This window comes from Drosophila subpulchrella, unplaced genomic scaffold (assembly GCF_014743375.2).
Source record: "Drosophila subpulchrella strain 33 F10 #4 breed RU33 unplaced genomic scaffold, RU_Dsub_v1.1 Primary Assembly Seq151, whole genome shotgun sequence".
NCBI classification, from domain to species: Eukaryota; Metazoa; Arthropoda; class Insecta; order Diptera; family Drosophilidae; genus Drosophila; species Drosophila subpulchrella.
In genome coordinates this window covers 5,001-20,150 of record NW_023665490.1, presented here as the reverse complement: position 1 = coordinate 20,150, position 15,150 = coordinate 5,001, and the positions used below count along the sequence as shown (strand labels likewise).

Genomic DNA, 15,150 nt, shown 5'->3' with positions numbered 1-15,150 from the left:
GTGGTTTCCTTCCCCTCGATCTGCGCCCTATCAATGATAGTTTGCAGTTCTTGGGCTCTCCATTTGGAAGGACAAACTACGGGGCTATACCCGCGTAGCGCCAACAAGATTCCACTGTTCGACTGTTCTAATGGTGTGATTGGAGACGTTTCAGACGTTGGTACTTGGGGGTTTTGCTCACTATTACTAGGGCGGCGCCGTATGGTTAGATTTGCAACTTCTGGGACGAGAGCAGATTGCCCCCTTATCTGCTCGATTTTCTCCTTATAATCGTCCCTCTGTCTCAGCTTTTTAATTGCTTCGACGCTACGGTTCGTGAAAAATACCGCTAGTTGCTTATTTATGTGTCTTACACCATTTGCCGTGAGCTCAACCTCCTTTCTCGCCATCATCATCTTCTCTTCCTCACACCATCTTGCCTTGATATCAACACGTCGACGAATATCATCAAGTTCGTCTGGGTGTTGAGATCTCATGTGAACACCAAGTCCTCTTTTGCTTGTAAAGGACCGGTCACATATTGTACATGGCACTCCGACTGGAGTAGCTTCTGCACTTGGTTCATATTGGGCATCCCCTGGGAAAAGATCCACAGGGGGTCGAGTCGTCAACGAATTTTCCACTAGTATCCGAGGCCTATTTATATTACTTTCTGTAGTTCCAATATGTAAGATTTCCCATAGGGTAACCAGCCCTATGGGAAATATATTCGCCGCTCAAATTGGCTGTTAAACAGTAAAGCAAGCTGCTTAACATTAACTTATGTCTCCTTACACTGCCAGATTAGAGTCAAGCTCAAAAGGGTCTTCTTTCCCCGCTAATTATTCCAAGCCCGTTCCCTTGGCTGTGGTTTCGCTAGATAGTAGATAGGGACAGTAGGAATCTCGTTAATCCATTCATGCGCGTCACTAATTAGATGACGAGGCATTTGGCTACCTTAAGAGAGTCATAGTTACTCCCGCCGTTGACCCGCGCTTACTTGAATTTCTTCACTTTGACATTCAGAGCACTGGGCAGAAATCACATTGTGTCAACACCCGCTAGGGCCATCACAATGCTTTGTTTTAATTAGACAGTCGGATTCCCCAAGTCCGTGCCAGTTCTGAATTGATTGTTAATTGATAATCGTTATAATTAATAAGAACTAATTGGTTTAACCCAATTAGTATTCTTAAAAATTTTAGCAAGAAAGTTCCACAATTGGCTACGTAACTAAACTATCCGGGGAACAAGTGACCAACATAAATGCCAGACACTCTATTTACCCAGAACGAGCACATAAACCATGTTATTGTTTCCCAATCAAGCCCGACTATCTCAATCTTCAGAGCCAATCCTTATCCCGAAGTTACGGATCTAATTTGCCGACTTCCCTTACCTACATTATTCTATCGACTAGAGACTCTTCACCTTGGAGACCAGCTGCGGATATTGGTACGGCCTGTTGAGAAGTTTGCGTGTCCCCACCATAAATTTTCAAGGTCCGAGGAGAAAATATCGACACAACAGTATATGTCATGCTCTTCTAGCCCATCTACCATATCTCTCTGCGAAAGACTTCCATGGTAGTACGGCTATAAAACAGAAAAGAAAACTCTTCCGATATCTCTCGACGGCTTCTTTATGGTCGTTCCTGTTGCCAGGATGAGCACGAGGCCCATATTTAATAACAAACGGATACTCAACAGGTTACGGAATTGGAACCGTATTCCCTTTCGTTCAAAATTATTCAAGTATATTAATTAGCTTGATTTATATAATATAATTATATTTGTATGGCATTTGTGTTTTACTTGAAAATTTTCGGCTTTCGCCTTGAACTTAGGACCGACTAACTCGTGATCAACCACTGTTCACACGAAACCCTTCTCCACTTCAGTCCTCCAAGGTCTCATTCGATTATTTGCTACTACCACCAAGATCTGTACCAATGGCAGCTCCATGCAGGCTTACGCCAAACACTTCTACGCATACCATTGTACCTTCCTACTCACTAAAGTTTCAAAATTTATATCACAAGTAATATAAATCATCTACTTTAGCGGTAATGTATAGGTATACAACTTAAGCGCCATCCATTTTAAGGGCTAGTTGCTTCGGCAGGTGAGTTGTTACACACTCCTTAGCGGATTTCGACTTCCATGATCACCGTCCTGCTGTTTTAAGCAACCAACGCCTTTCATGGTATCTGCATGAGTTGTTAATTTGGGCACCGTAACATTACGTTTGGTTCATCCCACAGCGCCAGTTCTGCTTACCAAAAGTGGCCCACTGGGCACATTATATCATAACCTTGAACTTCATATCAAGAAAGTTAAGGTTCTTACCCATTTAAAGTTTGAGAATAGGTTAAGATCGTTTCGACCCTAAGGCCTCTAATCATTCGCTTTACCAGATAAGATTATTTTATATAACATTAAAATGCACCAGCTATCCTGAGGGAAACTTCGGAAGGAACCAGCTACTAGATGGTTCGATTGGTCTTTCGCCCCTATACTCAATTCTGACAATCGATTTGCACGTCAGAACTGTTTCGGTCTTCCATCAGGGTTTCCCCTGACTTCAACCTGATCAAGTATAGTTCACCATCTTTCGGGTCACAGCATATATGCTCAAGGTACGTTCCAGTTAGAGGCATAAATAATATAAATATCATTATACATAACTATATAGAACGCCCCGGGATTGTGTTAATTAGCTATAAATAGTTAAAAAACTAATCCCATTATTAGTCAAGTTAATTACGCTATTAGGTTTATATCCCAATAACTTGCACATATGTTAGACTCCTTGGTCCGTGTTTCAAGACGGGTCCCGAAGGTATCCTGAATCTTTCGCATTGTTAATCATACAAGTGCATATAATAAACACAAAAATCAATGATAATTATGCCATTATATAATTCCGAAAAATTAACGCACTGTATTCATATAAATCTATCAGCACTTTATCAAATTAATAACATTTATTCTGTGTTAAAATGCAAGCAAATTAATTTGAATAAACTATAAGTTATATTTTATGATAAATTTTGTATGCTAATAGATTACAATGTCCTTATATGGAAAAAATGCACACTATTATCATAATATTGTTTAAATATTACAATTTTAATGATGAATTTTCCATAACGGATATTCAGGTTCATCGGGCTTAACCTCTAAGCAGTTTCACGTACTGTTTAACTCTCTATTCAGAGTTCTTTTCAACTTTCCCTCACGGTACTTGTTTACTATCGGTCTCATGGTTATATTTAGTTTTAGATGGAGTTTACCACCCACTTAGTGCTGCACTATCAAGCAACACGACTCTTTGGAAACATCATCTAGTAATCATTAACGTTATACGGGCCTGGCACCCTCTATGGGTAAATGGCCTCATTTAAGAAGGACTTAAATCGTTAATTTCTCATACTAGAATATTGACGCTCCATACACTGCATCTCACATTTGCCATATAGACAAAGTGACTTAGTGCTGAACTGATTTCTTTTCGCTCGCCGCTACTAAGAAAATCCTGGTTAGTTTCTTTTCCTCCCCTAATTAATATGCTTAAATTCAGGGGGTAGTCCCATATGAGTTGAGGTTGTGTATAACTTTTTTTGCAATTAATTCTTTATATATAATGATAAAACATTTTATTAAATTCGTTATATATTTTATATATTTGTATGGCATTTGTTTGGTCTAACGAATCAACGAAGAATAATAATATTGTCAACGGCTTTCTATTTACTAATCTTTAATAAGAGACAATTCTAGATAAATTTTTTATGCTAGACATTTCTCAGTATTATTTGATTGAAAAAGAAAATATTTCTCTTCGTTTTTCACATTCAAATTATTTACTAATGTGAGATAATGTTTTTCATATATTTGTTAATATTATGAATAATATAATAATTAAATTATTATTATCCAATAATATACCATATGCTTATAAAATTTCATTATAAAATTTATATAAACAACTTAATTAGCATAGTCTTACAACCCTCAACCATATGTAGTCCAAGCAGCACTATAAAATTAATTAAAGTACATAACAGCATGGACTGCGATATGCGTTCAAAATGTCGATGTTCATGTGTCCTGCAGTTCACACGATGACGCACAGTTTGCTGCGTTCTTCATCGACCCATGAGCCGAGTGATCCACCGCTTAGAGTTTTATATATTGGTTTGGTAATTTTGTCATATATGTTTTTATTGAAAGAAATTAAAAATACACCATTTTACTGGCATATATCAATTCCTTCAATAAATTGATTTTTATACCTAAAACGAATGCTGCGAAATGTCTTAGTTTCATATAACCAATAATATATCAAGTATTTTTTAAATGGCATTTACGGTATTAATACTTTTTTTTAGCGATATATATTGAAATTTATATAAAACATTAACCTGTAATAATCAGGTACAACATTGTACATTTTAGGTTGTTGCATTATCCAATGTATGCGCATAACTGAGATGAACAATACATATCGCAACGCGTGTATATTATGGTCCATATACACACAGTGTTTTATTAATTAATTGCATTTAATATACAATATAATAATAATATTAAATAAATTTAATAATTTCGATTTGCTTGTTCGAATTTGTTATTTGTTTGCTTTTGCTTATTTATTTATCTCTTATTTAATGCAATAATATATTTATTATTACAATTATTATTTCGATTTGCTTGTTCGAAATTTTATATTTGATCTATAAAAGATCATATTTTTGGCAATTTATATTTTATTTGTATTACTATAATATATTATATTATTATAATAAAACAAATTTTTTTATTAACGGTAAGGATATTAAACAATAATGATCCTTCCGCAGGTTCACCTACGGAAACCTTGTTACGACTTTTACTTCCTCTAAATAATCAAGTTCGGTCAACTTTTTGCGAAACAACCGTAACACACAAGGCGTCACAGTGATCACGTCCGGAGACCTCACTAAATAATTCAATCGGTAGTAGCGACGGGCGGTGTGTACAAAGGGCAGGGACGTAATCAATGCGAGTTAATGACTCACACTTACTGGGAATTCCAAGTTCATGTGAACAGTTTCAGTTCACAATCCCAAGCATGAAAGTGGTTCAGCGGTTTACCCGGACCTCTCGGTCTAGGAAATACACGTTGATACTTTCATTGTAGCGCGCGTGCAGCCCAGGACATCTAAGGCATCACAGACCTGTTATTGCTCAATCTCATTATTGCTAGACGCAATTTGTCCATTTAAGAAGCTAGTGTCCTTATAATGGGACAAACCAACAGGTACGGCTCCACTTATATAAACCACATTCAAACACAATAAACATTTTACTGCCACCATGAATGAAGGCTATATAAGCTTCAACACCATAATCCTGAAGATATCTATTAATATATTTGAGTCTCGTTCGTTATCGGAATTAACCAGACAAATCACTCCACGAACTAAGAACGGCCATGCACCACCACCCATAGATTCGAGAAAGAGCTATCAATCTGTCTTACACACTTATGTTCGGACCTGGTAAGTTTTCCCGTGTTGAGTCAAATTAAGCCGCAGGCTCCACTCCTGGTGGTGCCCTTCCGTCAATTCCTTTAAGTTTCAGCTTTGCAACCATACTTCCCCCGGAGCCCAAAAGCTTTGGTTTCCCGGGAAGCGACTGAGAGAGCCATAAAAGTAGCTACACCCAATTGCTAGCTGGCATCGTTTATGGTTAGAACTAGGGCCGGTATCTGATCGCCTTCGAACCTCTAACTTTCGTTCTTGATTAATGAAAACATCTTTGGCAAATGCTTTCGCTTAAGTTAGTCTTACGACGGTCCAAGAATTTCACCTCTCGCGTCGTAATACTAATGCCCCCAAACTGCTTCTATTAATCATTACCTCTTGATCTGAAAACCAATGAAAGCAGAACAGAGGTCTTATTTCATTATCCCATGCACAGAATATTCAGGCATTTGAAGCCTGCTTTAAGCACTCTAATTTGTTCAAAGTAATTGTACCGGCCCACAATAACACTCGTTTAAGAGCACTAATGCAGGTTTTTAAATAGGAGGAACATATGAAAAAATACAAGTATCTAAGCACATGTAAGAACTCCACCGGTAATACGCTTACATACATAAAGGTATAGTACTAACCACAATTGTAAGTTGTACTACCCGTATGAAGCACAAGTTCAACTACGAACGTTTTAACCGCAACAACTTTAATATACGCTATTGGAGCTGGAATTACCGCGGCTGCTGGCACCAGACTTGCCCTCCAATTGGTCCTTGTTAAAGGATTTAAAGTGTACTCATTCCAATTACAGGGCCTCGGATATGAGTCCTGTATTGTTATTTTTCGTCACTACCTCCCCGAGCTGGGAGTGGGTAATTTACGCGCCTGCTGCCTTCCTTAGATGTGGTAGCCGTTTCTCAGGCTCCCTCTCCGGAATCGAACCCTGATTCCCCGTTACCCGTTGCAACCATGGTAGTCCTAGATACTACCATCAAAAGTTGATAGGGCAGACATTTGAAAGATCTGTCGTCGGTACAAGACCATACGATCTGCATGTTATCTAGAGTTCAACCAATATAACGATCTTGCGATCGCTTGGTTTTAGCCTAATAAAAGCACATGTCCCATAAGGTTCATGTTTTAATTGCATGTATTAGCTCTAGAATTACCACAGTTATCCAAGTAACTGTTAACGATCTAAGGAACCATAACTGATATAATGAGCCTTTTGCGGTTTCACTTTTAATTCGTGTGTACTTAGACATGCATGGCTTAATCTTTGAGACAAGCATATAACTACTGGCAGGATCAACCAGAATAATGTTTTTATTCATATTTCATTCATATTTTTGAATAGAAATTAGCAATATAAATTTTATAGATTGTTTTCTATCGAATACGGCCATTTTTATATAGCATTCGTATACGTTTGTTGTTTTCACAATATATACTTGTTCCGCCACTAATAATAACAAGTTTTTTAATTATTGATGTTAAAAACACAATATTTTTTTTCGTAATACGTAATAATTTTCTTTATATTTGCATATTTCATTCTAAAATATCTTTTTTGTTCGACATACGTCATTATTGTATCCACACATGTACAATTTTTGTTTAACCAATATAAAATATTGAATTAAATCATTTGTATTTTGATGATAAATTTAAAATTTATCTGTATATATTCATATAAGACTCTTTGGTAATATATAATATAAAACCGAGCGCATATATGATATGTACGTTAGAAAAAATAATATATATATATATTATTTTCTTTTAATATAGGGACACCTCTTTTAATTTATCCCCGCAGGGAATTATCACATAACTCAGTATGTGATAATGGCAGACCAATATACATATATATCAAGATTATCAATACAAAATATATATCATTATTAGCCTGCCTCAATTGTAATTATTTATTTGGATTAACGATAAAGTTCGGAAACAATTTGTTATTCTATGTATAATAGAAACCTTGGCCTTTGTTTCAACATTATTATCTTTGGGCTTAAAATATTAACCGTGGAGCCAAGTCTCATATTCATAAATGAATAAAGAAACAAATTTGACGGATTAATATCTTCTCTACCGACAGACAGTATTTTGTCACGTCAATAGTAGATGGCCGGCCCATTGACCATCCTATAGTAGTTTTTGGACCCAATATCTTTAATTCGGGTATTTTCAATTGTCTTTGCCAATCAACCGTTTGGTACTCTCTCATATAATAAGAGAATACACATATAATTCCATTATATGGATATATCTTCATTATTTTATTTGCTACATCACCCTATAATAGTTTTTGAACCCGTCAACTTCAATTCGGGTATTTTCAATTGTCTTTGCCAACCATTTATATGGTATTCTCTATTATAATAAGAGAATACTAGTGTATATCCATTATATGGATATATCATCTTCATATTATTTGCTACACCACCCTATAGTAGTTTTTGAACCCATCATCTGCAATTCGGGTATTTTCAATTGTCTTTGCCAACCAACTATACGGTATTCTCTCTTATAATAAGAGAATACAAGTATATTTTCATTATATGGATATAATGCCATTTATTTTTCAATATCCATATAATTCATTTAGTTTTGTATGTACAAAACAAGTTTTCTTTATAGTATTGACAAAATCATATGTTTACGCATAACATAAGTTTTGACCAATACGAGGAGGGGCCCGCCAACGACCACCTCCCTATAGTAGTTTTTTACCCCACGCACTATTGCGTGCCTGTTTACAGTACTAGTGCCAGCTATCACTAGGTTTATATATCGTGTTTCAGTGATATATGGGTAAATTCTACCATTTATTCTTATGTATATGGCATTTCTATGCCATATTTATACAATCCATTCATATCTTAATGTATATTTATTATATTATACATTATTATGCCTTATAGGTATTATACCTATAAGCCATATCCATACGATTCATTCACTAGTGCCGCCCCTCACTAGGTTTATAATTGTTATATCATTGATATACAATTTATTTCTATATATATGGCATTTATATGCCATATCCATACAATGCATTCACATTTCAATGTATATTTACTTGTTATACATTATTATGCCTTATAGGTATTATACCTATAAGCCATATCCATACGATTCACTTATATAAATATATGTATATTTTTCTATACATAATTTTTTTTTTACTTTTGTATGGTTTTCTATGCATATCCATAGTTTATATGGATATGCTTGGCGTTCTATATAGTATTGACAAATTCATATGCATAACATAAGTTTTGACCAATACGAGGAGGGGCCCGCCAACGACCACCTCCCTATAGTAGTTTTTTACCCCACGCACTATTGCGTGCCTGTTTACAGTACTAGTGCCAGCTATCACTAGGTTTATATATCGTGTTTCAGTGATATATGGGTAAATTCTACCATTTATTCTTATGTATATGGCATTTCTATGCCATATTTATACAATCCATTCATATCTTAATGTATATTTATTATATTATACATTATTATGCCTTATAGGTATTATACCTATAAGCCATATCCATACGATTCATTCACTAGTGCCGCCCCTCACTAGGTTTATAATTGTTATATCATTGATATACAATTTATTTCTATATATATGGCATTTATATGCCATATCCATACAATGCATTCACATTTCAATGTATATTTACTTGTTATACATTATTATGCCTTATAGGTATTATACCTATAAGCCATATCCATACGATTCACTTATATAAATATATGTATATTTTTCTATACATAATTTTTTTTTTACTTTTGTATGGATTTCTATGCATATCCATAGTTTATATGGATATGCTTGGCGTTCTATATAGTATTGACAAATTCATATGCATAACATAAGTTTTGACCAATACGAGGAGGGGCCCGCCAACGACCACCTCCCTATAGTAGTTTTTTACCCCACGCACTATTGCGTGCCTGTTTACAGTACTAGTGCCAGCTATCACTAGGTTTATATATCGTGTTTCAGTGATATATGGGTAAATTCTACCATTTATTCTTATGTATATGGCATTTCTATGCCATATTTATACAATCCATTCATATCTTAATGTATATTTATTATATTATACATTATTATGCCTTATAGGTATTATACCTATAAGCCATATCCATACGATTCATTCACTAGTGCCGCCCCTCACTAGGTTTATAATTGTTATATCATTGATATACAATTTATTTCTATATATATGGCATTTATATGCCATATCCATACAATGCATTCACATTTCAATGTATATTTACTTGTTATACATTATTATGCCTTATAGGTATTATACCTATAAGCCATATCCATACGATTCACTTATATAAATATATGTATATTTTTCTATACATAATTTTTTTTTACTTTTGTATGGATTTCTATGCATATCCATAGTTTATATGGATATGCTTGGCGTTCTATATAGTATTGACAAATTCATATGCATAACATAAGTTTTGACCAATACGAGGAGGGGCCCGCCAACGACCACCTCCCTATAGTAGTTTTTTACCCCACGCACTATTGCGTGCATGTTTACAGTACTAGTGCCAGCTATCATTAGGTTTATATATCGTGTTTCAGTGATATATGGGTAAATTCTACCATTTATTCTTATATGTATATATGGCATTTCTATGCCATATTATATAATTCATTCATATCTTAATTTATATTTATTATATTATACATTATTATGCCTTATAGGTATTATACCTATAAGCCATATCCATACGATTCATATACTAGTGCAGCCCCTCACTAGGTTTATATATCTCATTTTAATTATATATTGGTAAATTCTATTATTTATTCTTGTGTATATGGCACTTATATGCCGCCATATCTATAAAAATGCATTTATATTTCAATGTATATTTTCTATATTATACATTATTATGCCTTAAAAAGTTATTATACCTACCATAAGGCGATATCCATACGATTCATTTATATAAAAGATATATGTATAATTTTCTATACATAATTTTTTTTTATGAATATATGGGTTTCCTAAGCATATCCATATAATACATTTAGTTTTATATGGATTAGATTGGTCTTCTTTATTGTATTGCCAAACTCATATTGATAAAATAAGTTTTGAACAATAAGAGGATCAGCCGCCAACCAACCAACCACTGCTACCATTGGAGGAACATATACTTACTTTTTATATGTCCTCTTACTTGAATGGTCCTCTCTTTACTTGAAAATTTCATTACCATAGGAATCTATTTATACATGGAATATGATTTCCACTACTTTTTCGCGTCACTAATAATTAATATGACGATACAGACTTGCTACCATAACATAAGTCTTGAACAATAATAGGAGCAGCCGCCAACCAACCACCAACCAACCAACCACTGCTACCATTGATAGTAATTTTATATGTCCTCTTTAGTTGAATTTCAATACCATAGGAATATTTATACATGGAATATGTTTTGCCACTACTTTTTCGCGTCACTAATAATATGACGATACAGTCTTGCTACCATAACATAAGTTTTGAACAATAAGAGGAGCAGACACACCAACCAACCAACCGCGCTGCTACCATTATATATACTTATATTTATATAAGTCCTCTTTACTTGAATGGCCTCTTTACTTGAATTTCAATACCATAGGAATATTTATTTATACATGGAATATGTTTTGCCACTACTTTTTCGCGTCACTAATAATATGACGATATAGACTTGCTACCATAACATAAGTTTTGAACAATAAGAGGAGCAGACACCAACCAACCAACCGCTGCTACCATTGAATGAACCATATATACAAACTTTTATATATGTCCTCTTTACTTGAATTTTAATACCATAGGAATATTTATACATGGAATATGTTTGCCACTTTATCATCGCGTCACTAATAAGATGACGATACATTTTGTTTGTTCAATATTTACTTATATATTGATGTTTCCAATTTAGGTCTTTTATATTTCTTCTTCCCTACCTTACACACCACAAACAAAGTGGCGTGCGATGCTGCAAGCAAGCATAATGATTATGCCCGCTTGCAACATCTTTATTATCGAATCATCAAGCAAAGGATAAGCTTCAGTGGATCGCAGTATGGCAGCTGCTCAACCACTTACAACACCTTGCCTGTTACAAAAGTCGTTTACAATTGATTCTAGGCTTTGTCATTGTATTAAATAATGCTTTTATATGTAACTAGCGCGGCATCAGGTGATCAAAGATCCTCCCAATTTACTATGTTACAAATTACATTGGCATCACATCCATTGTCGTTTATAAAGTAAATTATAAACTTTAAATGGTTTAGAAGCCATACAATGCAAATTGCCCCTTATTTATCATTGCAGTCCAGCACGGATACGACCTTAGAGGCGTTCAGGCATAATCCAACGGACGTAGCGTCATACCACTGTTCGCTCGAACAAGTATTGTGCCATTGGTCCGTACCTGCGGTTCCTCTCGTACTACGCAGGAATGCTGTCGCAACAACGTTTTGTCATTAGTAGGGTAAAACTAACCTGTCTCACGACGGTCTAAACCCAGCTCACGTTCCCTTGCATGGGTGAACAATCCAACGCTTGGTGAATTTTGCTTCACAATGATAGGAAGAGCCGACATCGAAGGATCAAAAAGCGACGTCGCTATGAACGCTTGGCCGCCACAAGCCAGTTATCCCTATGGTAACTTTTCTGACACCTCTTGTTAAAAACTCTTTAAACCAAAAGGATCGATAGGCCGAGCTTTTGCTGTCCCTGTGTGTACTGAACACCGAGATCAAGTCAGCATTTGCCCTTTTGCTCTATGTGTGGTTTCTGTCCGCACTGAGCTGGCCTTGGGACACCTCCGTTATTATTTGAGAGATGTACCGCCCCAGTCAAACTCCCTACCTGGCAATGTCCTTGAATTGGATCATACCTGAGTAATTGGAGTTATACCAAATTTTCAAATCAAAAATACATAAATGCACCGTTTTATTAAAGAATTTGTTTGCGATTATATAACAAACTCGTGATACTTTGATCAAGAAGCTTGCATCAAAACCCAATACCATAAGATATAATAAATATATCCGTATAATGGCTAGGAAATGATACACGTTCCATTTAATCAAGTAAGTAAGGAAACAATAAGAGTAGTGGTATTTCATTGGCGATACCAAACCGAAGTCTAATATCTCCCACTTATTCTACACCTCTTATGTCTCCTTACACTGCCAGATTAGAGTCAAGCTCAAAAGGGTCTTCTTTCCCCGCTAATTATTCCAAGCCCGTTCCCTTGGCTGTGGTTTCGCTAGATAGTAGATAGGGACAGTAGGAATCTCGTTAATCCATTCATGCGCGTCACTAATTAGATGACGAGGCATTTGGCTACCTTAAGAGAGTCATAGTTACTCCCGCCGTTGACCCGCGCTTACTTGAATTTCTTCACTTTGACATTCAGAGCACTGGGCAGAAATCACATTGTGTCAACACCCGCTAGGGCCATCACAATGCTTTGTTTTAATTAGACAGTCGGATTCCCCAAGTCCGTGCCAGTTCTGAATTGATTGTTAATTGATAATCGTTATAATTAATAAGAACTAATTGGTTTAACCCAATTAGTATTCTTAAAAATTTTAGCAAGAAAGTTCCACAATTGGCTACGTAACTAAACTATCCGGGGAACAAGTGACCAACATAAATGCCAGACACTCTATTTACCCAGAACGAGCACATAAACCATGTTATTGTTTCCCAATCAAGCCCGACTATCTCAATCTTCAGAGCCAATCCTTATCCCGAAGTTACGGATCTAATTTGCCGACTTCCCTTACCTACATTATTCTATCGACTAGAGACTCTTCACCTTGGAGACCAGCTGCGGATATTGGTACGGCCTGTTGAGAAGTTTGCGTGTCCCCACCATAAATTTTCAAGGTCCGAGGAGAAAATATCGACACAACAGTATATGTCATGCTCTTCTAGCCCATCTACCATATCTCTCTGCGAAAGACTTCCATGGTAGTACGGCTATAAAACAGAAAAGAAAACTCTTCCGATATCTCTCGACGGCTTCTTTATGGTCGTTCCTGTTGCCAGGATGAGCACGAGGCCCATATTTAATAACAAACGGATACTCAACAGGTTACGGAATTGGAACCGTATTCCCTTTCGTTCAAAATTATTCAAGTATATTAATTAGCTTGATTTATATAATATAATTATATTTGTATGGCATTTGTGTTTTACTTGAAAATTTTCGGCTTTCGCCTTGAACTTAGGACCGACTAACTCGTGATCAACCACTGTTCACACGAAACCCTTCTCCACTTCAGTCCTCCAAGGTCTCATTCGATTATTTGCTACTACCACCAAGATCTGTACCAATGGCAGCTCCATGCAGGCTTACGCCAAACACTTCTACGCATACCATTGTACCTTCCTACTCACTAAAGTTTCAAAATTTATATCACAAGTAATATAAATCATCTACTTTAGCGGTAATGTATAGGTATACAACTTAAGCGCCATCCATTTTAAGGGCTAGTTGCTTCGGCAGGTGAGTTGTTACACACTCCTTAGCGGATTTCGACTTCCATGATCACCGTCCTGCTGTTTTAAGCAACCAACGCCTTTCATGGTATCTGCATGAGTTGTTAATTTGGGCACCGTAACATTACGTTTGGTTCATCCCACAGCGCCAGTTCTGCTTACCAAAAGTGGCCCACTGGGCACATTATATCATAACCTTGAACTTCATATCAAGAAAGTTAAGGTTCTTACCCATTTAAAGTTTGAGAATAGGTTAAGATCGTTTCGACCCTAAGGCCTCTAATCATTCGCTTTACCAGATAAGATTATTTTATATAACATTAAAATGCACCAGCTATCCTGAGGGAAACTTCGGAAGGAACCAGCTACTAGATGGTTCGATTGGTCTTTCGCCCCTATACTCAATTCTGACAATCGATTTGCACGTCAGAACTGTTTCGGTCTTCCATCAGGGTTTCCCCTGACTTCAACCTGATCAAGTATAGTTCACCATCTTTCGGGTCACAGCATATATGCTCAAGGTACGTTCCAGTTAGAGGCATAAATAATATAAATATCATTATACATAACTATATAGAACGCCCCGGGATTGTGTTAATTAGCTATAAATAGTTAAAAAACTAATCCCATTATTAGTCAAGTTAATTACGCTATTAGGTTTATATCCCAATAACTTGCACATATGTTAGACTCCTTGGTCCGTGTTTCAAGACGGGTCCCGAAGGTATCCTGAATCTTTCGCATTGTTAATCATACAAGTGCATATAATAAACACAAAAATCAATGATAATTATGCCATTATATAATTCCGAAAAATTAACGCACTGTATTCATATAAATCTATCAGCACTTTATCAAATTAATAACATTTATTCTGTGTTAAAATGCAAGCAAATTAATTTGAATAAACTATAAGTTATATTTTATGATAAATTTTGTATGCTAATAGATTACAATGTCCTTATATGGAAAAAATGCACACTATTATCATAATATTGTTTAAATATTACAATTTTAATGATGAATTTTCCATAACGGATATTCAGGTTCATCGGGCTTAACCTCTAAGCAGTT

General features: G+C 35.6%; 3 non-coding genes and 1 pseudogene across 3 annotated transcripts in view; all 4 read right to left on the bottom strand.

Annotated features, from left to right (window-relative positions):
- Positions 1-826: 826 nt before the first annotated feature.
- LOC119558956 lies at positions 827-3,565 on the bottom strand (annotated as a pseudogene).
- Positions 3,566-3,989: 424 nt separating this feature from the next.
- LOC119558957 lies at positions 3,990-4,168 on the bottom strand. Its single transcript, XR_005220545.1, has one exon. It is a non-coding gene; the product is annotated as a 5.8S ribosomal RNA (ribosomal RNA).
- Positions 4,169-4,826: 658 nt separating this feature from the next.
- Positions 4,827-6,822, bottom strand: LOC119558951. Its single transcript, XR_005220540.1, has one exon. It is a non-coding gene; the product is annotated as a small subunit ribosomal RNA (ribosomal RNA).
- A 4,775-nt stretch (positions 6,823-11,597) lies between these two features.
- LOC119558953 overlaps positions 11,598-15,150 on the bottom strand; it is a 3,971-nt gene continuing 418 nt past the window's right edge. The window contains exon 1 of the ribosomal RNA XR_005220542.1: positions 11,598-15,150. This exon is cut by the window's right edge and continues 418 nt beyond it. This is a non-coding gene — a ribosomal RNA (large subunit ribosomal RNA).